The following is a 14,008-nucleotide window of genomic DNA, read 5'->3' as shown; positions in this document are numbered from 1 at the left end:
TAAAGGATTTAAAGCATGCCAACCAGGAGTTCCCTGTAGGACTCAGAAACTCCTGGCTGTTAGGATGAGAGACAATAAATGAATCTCAGGAGAGTCCTTATCTGACAATTGTTCTTAGCCAAAGACAGCATGTGGTCCAGCCATTTCCCTTAGGGCAGTAGTCCCCAACCCCCTGGCCGCGGAACTGTACCGGTCTGTGGGCCATTTGGTACCAGTCCGCAGAGAAAGAATAAATAACTTACATTATTTCCGTTTTATTTATATTTAAGTCTGAATGATGTTTTATTTTTTAAAAATGACCAGATTCCCTCTGTTACATCCGTCTAAGACTCACTCTTGACGCTTTTCTCGGTCAAGTGATACATTTATCCATCCCACCCTAAAGGCTGGTCTGTGAAAATATTTTCTGACATTAAACTGGTCCGTGGCCCAAAAAAGGTTGGGGACCACTGTCTTAGGGCAGCTTACATCTGAGGATATGATGTAGTATATATGCCAAGGCCTCCTCATTTAGGGCACAACATATTCTGAAGTGCTGTCCACTGTTCTAGAAAGAATCCTCATTCGATTGGTTGATGACTTTTTTATTACTCCATTTTAGTTTACCTCCCTCACACACACACAATCCTACATTTTTCACTCTTTCTCATTTGATCCTGGGGTACTCTTTAAAAACCTTCTACATACACATCACTGCCTCAGAGTCTTTGATTCGAAGTTCAAACTAAGATAAGTAGCCCAAAAGTAGGTTATTAGGTATTATATATTTACCTTACTTCATTGAATCTAAAGTTCTATCAATATTAAAGTAATTAAAATTATATCACATGACATTTGAAATGATTCCAATGAAATAATTACAAAGTTCTTTAGTTATAGTTTTACTTTATTTTATGAACTCTTTTAGACTTATTTAGACCTATATATTTTATCAAATATTATTATTAAATATGCATAAAAAGAAATAGAGATGTATAATTGATTAAGCTATAATTGATTTTGCTATAACTAAAATATTATCATTCAATCTCTGACACTTCTGATTGAATTATTGATACACTCATCATTGCTTATGTTTTCTGCATAACATTCTCTTCTATACTGCTAGTAGCCTAGAAGATATAACATTTCTCAAAGGAGTGTCCCATTACTCTCTCTGGGATTCCCTTATTAACCACTGACTCTCATATTTCAGGTTTGATGCTGGTGTTTTTTCATCAATAACCAATTTATGTCTTAGGAAATAGACGCTAGTGAAAGTAAGTGAGATATAAAGTCCACAAACAAAGAAGAAATGATGTAAGTAAAAATAATATAAAGATTTATATTGTAGATCATTAAAAGAAACTTATTTCTACTTATTTCTATATTGAGTATTTACAGAGAATCATTTTGCTATTGAGTAGATAATAGTAATGACAAGAGAAAATAAAAAATGAGAAGTTTTGAGTTTTTCTGGTCCTGATGTGATTCAAGAATACTGGGTTATTATCTAAACACTTGTGTTAGTTAGAGTGAACTCTTTAAATATGAATTCTTGTAACCTATCACTTCTTAGGAAATGTTCTACTCCATGAAGGACACCTAGACTTCTACTTAGAAATGAAGTTAGAGGGTTTTGGGGTTTTTGTTTTTTTTTTAGCAGTTTCTTTCCCTTAACCCTTTGCTGTTATGAGTATGAAAAGTTCTAGCTCAGCTAAGGACATTTTTGTGGTATCTGTGGAATCCAAAGATAAGAAATCAATCCAGACTAAAAATAGTTCACTTAAGTCAATTAACAACACAGTTTATTATTAAGGTTAAATAATCAACAAAAAATAAAAAGGATTAATAATCACAAGTGGTTTAATATTTGGCACCAAGCAAGGGACAAAAGAGAGAATTTCAAAAGCAGGATTCCAGATCCTGAACAGGGTTCAAGTAGTCAAAGTGAGTCTGGATACTGGTCCATAAATGAAAGCAAACCAAGCAAGAGGTAGAGTGGATAAGGAGATGTTTCAGGAAAGATAAGCCAGAAGCACATTTCATGAAACACAAACAGTAACATAACGTTGTGCAGAACATCCCTATGGGACTGGTTGTCTGGGAACGCCTTACAATGCCCACTTTTCTAGTGAGATGTTGATGGCTTCTGACAGGAAGATTGATTATGACTATAAAACAAACACTATTACTACTAATGCTGAAAGTGTTAACAATATTGCAGCTTAAGTAATAAGCGACCATGGCAACTAGGAAACCTGACTCCAGATGCCTGCAGGACTGGGAGTGCAATGATGGATGGGAGAATGTGTTCTCAGTTTGGAGGGACTTATGCTCCCTTATTTTCTCATTGATAAATATTGATTGAAAACCTATAATTTGCCACACACTTTCTATATGTTACAGTCAAATTAAAAAATAATTAAATGAAATGTAGACTTTTCTCTAGAGTCATACCTGTATACTTTCAACTATTCACAGAAAACCAGAACTCTGCATACACACTTTATTAAATTTTGGATATTATATAGGACATTAATCAGAACCAAATTTATGCAACCAATTTTGGAATTGTTTTGTAGTGTTTACTGGTATTCCATGTGCAACTATATTTTCTTTCCTGGGAGGTTTACAAGCTAATTTGAGGTCAAGGTCTCTAATTCATTCTTTTATTTATTTATTTTGTCTTTGTACTGACTAAAGAGTAGAAATTAAAAATGTATTAACAAGTGCTTAGTCATTAAAAAGAATCAAAGTAATTCTAAAACAAGTCAATATGCATTATAGAGTTGAGCAAAGGTATAAATATATTGGTTTTGTTGGGCGCGAGGCTTCTTACAGTGGAAACAGGAGCTACAAATATAAAATGGTGAAAGGTAAGAATAATACGAAATGGCTATTTCCCCCAGTCTGTCCATAGAAGTAACACAAGCAAAGAAACTTCAATAGCAATAAGTACACCTAGCTTCCAGAGCTCAGGTTCTAATACCACTCTCCACTAAAAAGAACCAGAGTCCTTTGCAAAATGGCTGGGACTGGAAAAGTAAGCTCAGACCATCTTCGGCTGGAAGTAAGAATGACAGGCTAGAAGCCAGCTAGCAGGAGCTCCCACTGGCCAAATATGGGACAGTCTGAGCATCAAAGTAAGTAATGATAGTAGTGGATTATAACACATTGAATAAAATAAAAATCCATGGGTTCATATTGACAGAAGTAAATAAATACAGGGGTAAGAAAGACCCATACAGTAAAATGCTAACTAATAAATGCTGAAGGAATGATAGAGTTTTAAATTCACTATCTGGCAATCATTATAGTAATTTGATTCAGGCAAGAGCCATCGATGTACTATAAGGCAGTGGTCCCCAACCTATTTTGGGCCACGGACCGGTTTAATGTCAGAAAATATTTTCATGGACCAGCCTTTAGGGTGGGATGGATAAATGTATCACATGATGAAGACAAGCGTCAAGAGTAAGTCTTAGATGGATGTAACAGAGGGAATCTGGTCATTTTTAAAAAATAAAACATCATTCAGACTTAAATATAAATAAAACGGAAATAATGTAAGTTATTTATTTTTTCTCTGCGGACTAGTACCAAATGGCCCATGGACCGGTACCGGTCCGCGGCCCGGGAGTTGGGGACCACTGCTAAAAGGGATAGAATATTCACATAACTTGAAATAATCTTCCCACAGGTTATTTAACACAAAGGAAGAAATAGTAATTTTATAGTAGAGTAATTGTAAGACATGTCCAGGACTTGGTGATCAGTTAACATCAACATGAGAACAAGTCACAATCACCCTGTCACCTGATAAGATTGATAAAAAGAACACAGCATCACTTCTGGGGCATTCCAGCACCTAGGCATACCCTGAATCTAATGAATCAAACCCCAATCTAGGGACATTCTACAAAATAACTTGCCCTATTTCTTCAAAATGTCAAAGCTGAAAGGACAAAGAAAAACTAAAACTAACTCAGATAAAGGAAGGCTAAAAGGACACGACAACTGAAATGCAACAGATGATCTTGGACTGGATCCCAGACCTGAAAAACTCTTAATACCAAGGACACATAAGACAATGAGTGAAAGCTGAATTAAGTTTGTGGGTTGGATTGAAGAAAAAAAAATCAGATTTCTGTAAATGTAAAGTGATGAAATTGTCCTAATAATAATTTGCATTGAAATGAGGGAGTAGATATATGATTATCTCCACATTTCCTAGTGGTTCAGTACATAAAGATCTTATTTTAAATATGTAGATAATTATTGTACATGATATATCGATATGTAACAGTTTTGTATGTTTCATAGCTGATTCATTCACACTGATTACACTCTAATTTAATCAAGACTGAAAAACCAGATGGTTTGAAATTTACTTCATTAATAATCCATTTCAAACTGTTGACTAATATGTACATAATATTTCCCTATCTTGTGCTTGTTCTAGTTATTTTTATAATTAGACACTTGTGTTTATTCAATGAATTCTGAGGAGAACAGAGAAAATAATCTATCATCAGTATTTTTAAACCGAGTTTCACAAAAAAGCCTTCTTAATGTCCTTTGATGTTTTGTTGTCCAACAAGGAAAAAGCACGAGTCCAAAGATTGTTTCTTTATTTTCTTACGTGTCTCTTCCCAGCAGAATTTTCCTTCATGCTTTATTATCAGGAGCTCTGGGTTGAAACCAGATTCCTAGAGGAACAAAACAATCCAGTTTTCCTTTTTTTCATTTTCTCAATCCTCCTGAGCAACATTCTACTCTGAAGAGAAGCTCAGGAAATACTATGTTTGTTCAGAACTTAATCCAATTTATTTATAGTAATCTAGATATGGTGATATTTAAAAGAGTAGCATGAATGCCTCCACTTATTATTATCACTAGTTTCCTCAATTGGACAGAACAAATTTAGAAGACCAAGAAGACAAACAGACTGTATGCATGTACACAGTATGAAAAGACCTGTGTGTAAAAGGTATATTATTTCACTTATGTATGAAGATGCATAGCTTCTTCTACAGATGCTTCCTCAAGAGAATTTACTTGCTTAAAAAAAAGAAAAGAAAAACTACTAGTAGCTATCAAAAAAGAATTTATGATTCATTTAGTTATTTTATTTTCTAAGATACTATTTTTTTTTCTGCTGTGTGATTTTGTATTCATCTGTGTGAGGCTGCAAAGTTTAAATACAGCAACAGGCTTTGAGTACTAGGGTTTAGAAATGCAATTTAATTTTGTTTTACAGGAGAGTAGTGTCTGCTATATACCAGTTGACTAATACAGCATCATTTTTTTTAACCTACACTTTGAATCAACCTATTTTGTAAATGATTCTCTTTATTAAAATGGCACAAGAACTCTGGAATGAAGTCTAATGTCATATAATCTGGAAGATCCTCTCTTTAAGTATCTGGCATCCATAAATAGAAATATATTGATCAGATGATATCCTGTATAAAATCATAATGTGCTCAGGAAAGGCCTTTCCTTGGCAGGTGTGGAGATAGATGAGAAAACACCACTTCTTGGAGTTCTTTTTTAAATGCTTATCCATGAGGAAAACTTCAACAATGAAGGGGCCAATAAGGTTGTTATGAGCATGGTAAAAGCTACTTCATTTAAAATAAAATTAATTTAAATGAAATAGCTACAAAATTTCCTCTATTACCAGCCACTAAATTTGTTGCATTTGCTAAAATGAGAAAATTCTCTGATTTTAATACATAGTAGGGATTACATACTTTGATATGTTTGAGAATCTAGATAAAATAGATGGTAGATTAAAATAAGGATGATCCTAGGGTTTTTTAAAAAGGGACTATCTAGAAAGGTGTTGTTGGGTGTAAGTAATCTGGGAAAGAAACACCAGAGTGGTGGCTCGGAGAAACTGAAAGGAAATGTCCTATAGAGAAGAAAATCTTGAGGAGCAGTGACCTTCATGGAGTGAAAAGTCAGGCATTCCCTTAAATGTTAAAGTCGGGGCAACAAGTGCCCTAGTCTCACTGTCTCCATCTTGCCTGGGCTCACCATTGGCTCACTTTCATCTGAAATCAAAAGTCAAGGGACTTGTTTCTATAATCTATGCAGGTCTATGTGGACTGAAGAAAAGAGAAAAGTGGATCTGGATACACATGGGGAGAGCATAGAAAGGGCAAATGTAGGCAAAGTGGAACACTTTAATGGCCTTAAATTTAATCCCTATCTAATTAGTCTTTGGCTTCTTTTTGTAGCATCAGACACCAGTAATGGATCATCTTGGTGAGTAAATGACTCCTCTTTATTCAGCAGAGTGTCGTCTTGGAAAATTATAGAGGTGAAAGAGGAATACTTTTAAGTATCTCTGAATACATATTTCTATTTCCTTAATAAAGAAATAAACATATGAGAACATAACTGAGTAAAATGGGCCATAATGACATTACACTATACTTGAAGACATCATTGTTCAAATTAAATAGAATACCAGGAAAATACTCTAATTTAAAATCTATAATATAAATTATAGTGGCAAATTAAGAGTAATCATATTTTAAAATTGTTAAAATAAAAAATAAGTTATACCAAGTTGAATCTGAAATACTTGAGTTCAGCCTTAAATTTCAATTACTTCAAAAACAGAATTACTGGTTTAATTTTACTCTAAATTTTCTTGTCTGCACATTAAAACATTACACTTTATTTTGAAATGTTTGTTTTTTAATAATTTTTGGAGAAGTTCTTTTTTTTTTTAATGCATGCTATTTTTTTAATTTATTTTTTATTTTTTACAGAGAGAGTGAGTCAGAGAGAGGGATAGACAAGGATAGACAGACAGGAACGGAGAGAGATGAGAAGCATCAATCATTAATTTTTCATTGCGTGTTGCAACACCTTAGTTGTTCATTGATTGCTTTCTCATATGTGCCTTGACCGTGAGCCTTCAGCAGACTGAGTAGCCCCTTGCTGGAGCCAGCGACCTTGGGTTCAAGCTGGTGGGCTTTTGCTCAAACCAGATGAGCCCGCGCTCAAGCTGGCAACCTCAGGGTCTCGAACCTGGGTCCTCTGCATCCCAGTCCGACGCTCTATCCACTGCGCCACTGCCTGGTCAGGCAAGAAGTTCTTATAAAGAACAGTCAGTCCTTGGTTTTCTTCAAAAATTTTAACCTTAAATCCTTTTTTTTAGATGGACTAAAGGTATATCCACTATATTACTTTGCCTTAACAATACCTCCTACCTCTTCTCTCCACTATAAGAACTCCCCTTCTCCCTGCCTTCAGTAATCTGTGTGAGTAGAGTTTATGATTTATAGACACATTTCTTCATTAGTTTCTTCCTCAATGGAGGAGGGTTAAATCATTTGATTAGTACATTTGAGCGAAGTCATGGGACCTGTGAGGCTCTGCTTTTTGTTTTTTCTCTACTTGCTGGTAGGTGGCATTCATTCCTAACTTCTTTTAGTTGTGTATTAGGCTTAATGGGGCAAGATCTGTGGGTGTAGCCTATAGCCTGGGGAGATCATTTCTGCTGGGAGAATAGTAACATGACTGTGGACCAAAATTGGTCAGCCTTTCCCATTTCACTTTGTCAGTAAATAAAGTTGATATTTTAATCTTCAAAATTTGATTCTTGTTTATATTTTAAGTGGCTTTGAATCTAGATAGAATAAAAGGGTCCTACTTATTGGGTTCTTCTAATCTATAAAATATCTGGTATATTTGGCTTGAAGCATAGAGAATAGATGAGGTAAAATTAAGTGAGGCGATACACTGGGACTGACAGATACACCTTGAGCAGCTGGTACTAGTGGCTATAAGATCTAGGGGTGCTATAGTGAACATGAGTTTTTGAATTTCTCAACCTGTCAGATTATCAGATTATAATATATTTTTCTGTTTTTGTTTGGTTGGTTTTATATTTATGCATTGGTTTTTGACTGATGTACCTGGATGACTGACTTTAAACCTCACTTATATGGAATTGTGACCTTGACAGTTAATTGTAGTAAAAGGCAGCTATGACTGCCCAAACCAGCTATCTAATTTCTAGTTCCCAGTACAAAATGAAAATGTGGCCCTTTTGTTAAAATATGATTAAAAATGTCATGATAGTGACAGCAGAGAGTTATACTAAGGTACGGGAACCTTCTGAACATGGAGCCTAGTGCAAATATAAGCAGAACTGTAGAACTGAATTTTAGCAAAGAAAAGGCAGTCCACGCTATACAGATGATGGAGGACCATGGTAGGCCTTAAAGACATGCAGGATGCTGTGCTAGACAAGTTGTTACACCAACTAAGGCAAAAACTTGAACAGAGGAAAGCCGTTGTATGTGCTGGGCAAAAAAGACTCTTTTCCCCTCCTTTGGTCACCTTTACTGTGTTCATTTACTTAGATTATGGACTAGGACTTGAAACTACAGAGATAGCTGTGTCCAGTGGTAAAGAAGGCAGGACTAGGACTAAATGGGCACACTATATTCCAGGGGTCCCCAAACTACGGCCCACGGGCCGCATGCGGCCCCCTGAGGCTATTTATCCGGCCCCTGCTGCACTTCCGGAAGGGGCACCTCTTTCATTGGTGGTCAGTGAGAGGAACACAGGATGCGCATGCTCCTGGAGTACTGTATGTGGCAATGCCGCAAAGTGTGGCGTCGCTCATGTACAGTAATACTTTCGTTTTGTTTTTTTTTTTACTTTAAAATAAGAGATGTGCAGTGTGCATAGGGATTTGTTCATAGTTTTTTTATAGTCCAGCCCTCCAATGGTCTGAGGGACAGTGAACTGGCCCCCTGTGTAAAAAGTTTGGGGACCCCTGCTATATTCAAATGCTTTATCTTACCCCTTGCCTGGGCAATATCAAGACCGAGATTTATTTACCATACAGGTTGTGATTATTTATTTCAGAGACACAAAATGTAGCTTTACCTAAAGAAGTATAATACATTTTATTAAATAATAATGATAAAAAAAGGCAGCGTGACCTGTGGTGATGAAGTGGATAAAGTGTTGACCTGGAATGCTGAGGTTGCCGGTTCAAAACTTCGGGCTTGCCTGGTCAAATCACATATGGCAGTTGATGCTTACTGCTCCTCCCCCCTTCTCTCTCTCTCTCTCTCTCTCTCTCTCTCTCCCTCTCCTTCTCCTGTCTCTAAAATAAATAAATAATGTCTTTAAAAATTAAAAAACAAAAAAACAAATATGAGTGTCATCATTTTAAAGAGAATAAGTCATAATCTGAGGTGTATTTATAGAAATAAGCAATTAAAATGATCACGCTTAAAGTTTTAATGCTTTAAAAGCATTAAGGAATATGCTTTTAAGGGCTTTTGACAGATCATTTGGTCTGTATGCTTTATTTTAAGAAAAGCTTTAAAAACATGTAATCTGCACAGACCTATACAGAGTGAAGGAAAGAGAGTACCAGAAGATGAAAACAAAATGAAGAAGTAAATGTAGGCTGATAAAACAAGAGAGAGAGAGTAATATTCTTAATATAAAGTGAAATTAAAACAAAATAAATGAGTAAAGTCTCTTTTTCTGACCTTGTTATTAGAGAAAGAGAGATTCTATTATTGTTACTAAACAGAAAGAATAATCAAACCCTGAAGTAACTTAATAAAAACATGAATATGCCCTGGCAGGTTGGCTCAGGGTAGAGGATAGGCCCAGAGTGTAGAAGTCCCGGGTTTGATTCTGGCTAGGACACATAGGAGAAGTGCCCATCTGCTTTTCCACCTTTTCCCCTCTCCTTTCTCTCTCTCTCTCTTCCCCTCCTGCAGCCAAGGCTCCATTGGAGTAAAACTGGCCTGGGTACAGAGGATGGCTCTATGGCCTCTGCCTCAGGCACTAGAATGGCTCCAGTTGCAATGGAGCAATGCCCCAGATGGGCAGAGCATCGCCCCTTAGTGTGCATGCCCAGTGGGTCCTGGTTGGGTGCATGCAAGAGTCTCTTTCTCTCTGCCTTCCTGGTTCTCATTTCAGAAAAATAAAAATAAAAAAAGTAAAAATAAAAAGTAAAAAATATGAATAAAATATCAGGGAACTGACTTAAAAACTAACACCACAGGGAACCAGTATCTTGAAGGGAAAAGGAACTATTCTCTTAAAATTGCAGATCGAGTATTTGTGGTTCCATCAACTGGGAACCAATTCTTAAGAATTAAGACCATGCCCTGACCGGTTGGCTCAGCGGTAGAGCGTCGGCCTAGAGTGCGGAGGACCCGGGTTCGATTCCCGGCCAGGGCACATAGGAGAAGCGCCCATTTGCTTCTCCACCCCTCCGCCAAGCTTTCCTCTCTGTCTCTCTCTTCCCCTCCCACAGCCAAGGCTCCATTGGAGCAAAGATGGCCCGGGCGCTGGGGATGGCTCTGTGGCCTCTGCCTCAGGCGCTAGAGTGGCTCTGGTCGCAACATGGCGACGCCCAGGAGGGGCAGAGCATTGCCCCCTGGTGGGCAGAGCGTCACCCCTGGTGGGCGTGCCAGGTGGATGCCGGTCGGGTGCATGCGGGAGTCTGTCTGACTGTCTCTCCCTGTTTCCAGCTTCAAAAAAATGAAAAAAAAAAAAAAAAGAAAAGAAAAGAATTAAGACCAATAGAACAAAAAGTTCCAAAAGTTGGACATATTTGGGAGGAAAAGTTCGGAAAGATTGATATAAAATAATCAGAGTGAGTTTCAAGGAGGAATAGTTATTGAAGGGCAGTATGCGGGTACTTCTTTTATCCTGAGGAAATCACACATAAAATTTGTGGAATTAAGACTAAGGAAAAGCATGAAATAAAGAGTCAAATCAGCAGGAAGCCAAGAGGCACTTTTTGGAAAATTTATAACTTTTTTTTGCTTATACTATAGGGGTGGCTTGAAATTCCTAATGAATAGTGTTATAAACCACAGGTATTAACATTTTTAAACTACACCAAGAAAATATGACAAACATTTTACTGAGTTCCCTGTTTATACATATCTTTTTGTCTACTAAGCTATTTTTAATGAGTGAATAAATTAAATATATAATGATTGTTGAATGCCAGTGACTTCTTTCTTGGGATATTAGATTACATGTTAATTAGGGAGAGGGATAGAAAAAAATAAAACATTGGTAATTTTATGTAAGGCATAAAGTTCACCTCTTCATCAGAGTTCAGACAAAATCACAAATAAAGAAACTTTAGTAAATAAAGTGCAACTCTATTTCATAAACTTCATATTAGTAAAGCACTCACTCTGGCAGTGATGAGTATAATAAACTCATTGGTTATTCATTGCACTTTTTAAATGTTCCAATACAATTTGTAATAGTTAATGGGTATTAGAATAACATGACTCCTCTATTTGTTTTTCAATTATACGAAAGTGATAACTGTCTTGCCTGGATCTTGCCCTTTATTTTATCACTGGGGATAAATGCTTCTAAGCTGCTTTCAGATAAAATATTCTGTACCTTATTCCTTTTGTAATTGGTCTTCTGAAAACTGCTGTTTCTATAACCATGATTCTTCCCATGCAAAGATATTAAGTGTTGTTTGGGATATTTACTTGTGTTATCCTTCATTTCTAACTTTATTGAATGACCTTAATACCTGACAGTATGATGGCAAGTTTTCTTTTAATGGCAAGAATAAATTCTTGCTCATTTACTATTGTATTTCTAAATAGAAAAAACAACAACATAGAACTAAAGCTGCTTTTGTTCCTTCTAGTCTTCCCTTAGAAAAGTTTCTGAATTTCCTAAGTATTATTGCAAAGCTAAATAATGCTTACAGAAGAATGTACCCTTTTACACTGACTTGTGCTAGATTTCCCTCTGCTCTGTGTGCCTTGAAAAACAATCCTTTTTTATTTTATAAGCCACTTTTCACTTCTGCCTTAGGAACCAGTCAACTTGGAAAATATTCCCAGCATTAGAAGCTAAACTTCCCTTGGTTGTACTGTAAATCTCTTTTATTTTTCCATGTATTACAATAATCCTCTTTTTTACCCAGTCTGCCTGTGGAATAGAATAGCATATTTTAAATTCAAGAATATAGCTTAAATTAATTTTAGCTGGGAACAAGTATACTTGAAATTTACCTGTGGTGGCCACACTTAACAAGTTTCTACTAATAATTTTTTTGCAAATATCAGGAGAGAAAACAATAATTGATATTATGAAATATTTTTAATATTAATGCTAGTTCTTTAAACTCAAATTCATGGTAGATTATTAATTAATTCCTACCATGTATAAACCTTTGTCAAATGCAAGACCTTGTAACATAATACTAAATTATTTTTCCATTGTTGTTCAACAAAGTTCTACAAAATTAACTCTTGAAAGAGTATACATGGATTGTTTCAGGGTTACACGAACCAGGAGTCAAGGCACAGTTGAATTGTGTCTTCTGCTAAGGATCTGACATGGTTGCAACCAAGGTGTCAGTCGGGCGGTGCTTTCAGCTGAGGCTGAGTTAAAAGTTTTCGTCTCAACTCACATCCTTGTACATGGAATTCATTTTCTTGCAGCTGTATAACTACTGACATACTGACAGCCTGCTCCTTCAAGGCCAGTAGTTTCATTTCTCTGCTGCTTTTGAGTTTTTATAAAGGGCTCAGCAGATTAGATCAGACCCATGCAGAATCAGCTCCCTTTGATTGAATTAAAGTCACTGACTAGTTCATATTACAAAATCCTGTCATATCTGCCATATAATGTAACATGTCACAAAAGTGACATCTATAATATTCACAGTTCAACTCAACATTCAAGGGGCGGGGGTTATATAGAACATACATAGACAAGGGTGGAGATCTTGAGGCCCATCTTAGAACTCTGTCTACCACATGTATCTTACCTATAGTGATCAAAGAAGCTGCAATAAATGTTTTTCAGAGTTGTAATAAAAATACATACATATACACACATATGTAGTAGGTTTTGCACACAGACTTTGAGGAATTTTGAAAAAATTTATAGGCATATGTTTCTGTTAGACATATGGGAGCATCCAAAGCAATGAATTTTTGCTCACTATATCTACTACAAAGATATTCTCCCCGTTTCCGGCTTCAGAAAAATACAGAAAAAAAAAAAAGATAGTTTTTTTCTAAACTGAAAGAATGAATTATGTAAGCATCTGGATCTTCTTTTCCCACCTTAGGAAGTTTTAAACAACCAGATGTTCCCTCAAATTAACTCCTTATTAATTCAATCAAGCTCCATTCCCTGTATTCCAAAGACTTCTACTAATAAAGGAAAATACTATAGTTAAGCTATAAATTATGCTAAGCAATTTGAATATTTTTAAATTGTATCTTTAATAGGTTGTAGTGAATATATTAACATAAAAAGTGAACTGAAATAAAAATAAGTTTGAAGACAGAGCCAGTGAAAGAAATATTTAAAATTTCTTCACTTTATGTTAAGAAATTTAATTCAGCATGTAATTATTTAACACCTGGTATGTTAATGATAGTATCTCTTTTTATTCATATGTGACTTAAGGCTTACAAAGCTTTTTAAGGCACAGTTTTTAGTTCATTTAATTTCCACCTAATAAATTAGAAATAATTTTTTGAGGCAGTGAAATTAAAATGACCCATATTCTAGAATTTTTAATCTTCTAACAAAAATAAAATTTGAATAATATTTTCAAAGTATTTTCTGGTTCAGGTGATTTATCCACCAACGGTGGATATTTCTGAATTTGAAGTAGATAATTCTTGGTAACTCTAATTTTTAGAAACAGTAAGAATTCAAGCAGTACCAGAAAATTATCTTTTTTTTTTTTTTTTTTTGTATTTTTCTGAAGCTGGAAACAGGGAGAGACAGTCAGACAGACTCCTGCATGCGCCCAACCGGGATCCACCCGGCACGCCCACCAGAGGCGACACTCTGCCCACCAGGGGGCGATGCTCTGCCCCTCCGGGGCATCGCTCTGTTGCGACCAGAGCCACTCTAGCGCCTGGGGCAGAGGCCAAGGAGCCATCCCCAGCGCCCGGGCCATCTTTGCTCCAATGGAGCCTCGGCTGTGGGAGGGGAAGAGAGAGAGAGAGAAAGG

At 36.1% G+C, this 14,008-nt stretch overlaps 1 non-coding gene across 1 annotated transcript; it reads left to right on the top strand.

Annotated features, from left to right (window-relative positions):
- The first annotated feature begins 10,145 nt into the window (after nucleotides 1-10,145).
- TRNAS-AGA (transfer RNA serine (anticodon AGA)) lies at nucleotides 10,146-10,221 on the top strand. The gene has a single exon. It is a non-coding gene; the product is annotated as a tRNA-Ser (tRNA).
- The last annotated feature ends 3,787 nt before the right edge of the window (nucleotides 10,222-14,008 follow it).

Source organism: Saccopteryx leptura, chromosome 5, assembly GCF_036850995.1.
Source record: "Saccopteryx leptura isolate mSacLep1 chromosome 5, mSacLep1_pri_phased_curated, whole genome shotgun sequence".
NCBI lineage: Eukaryota > Metazoa > Chordata > Mammalia > Chiroptera > Emballonuridae > Saccopteryx > Saccopteryx leptura.
Note: the sequence above shows the minus strand (reverse complement) of the source record. Positions and strands in the feature narration are given on the sequence as shown.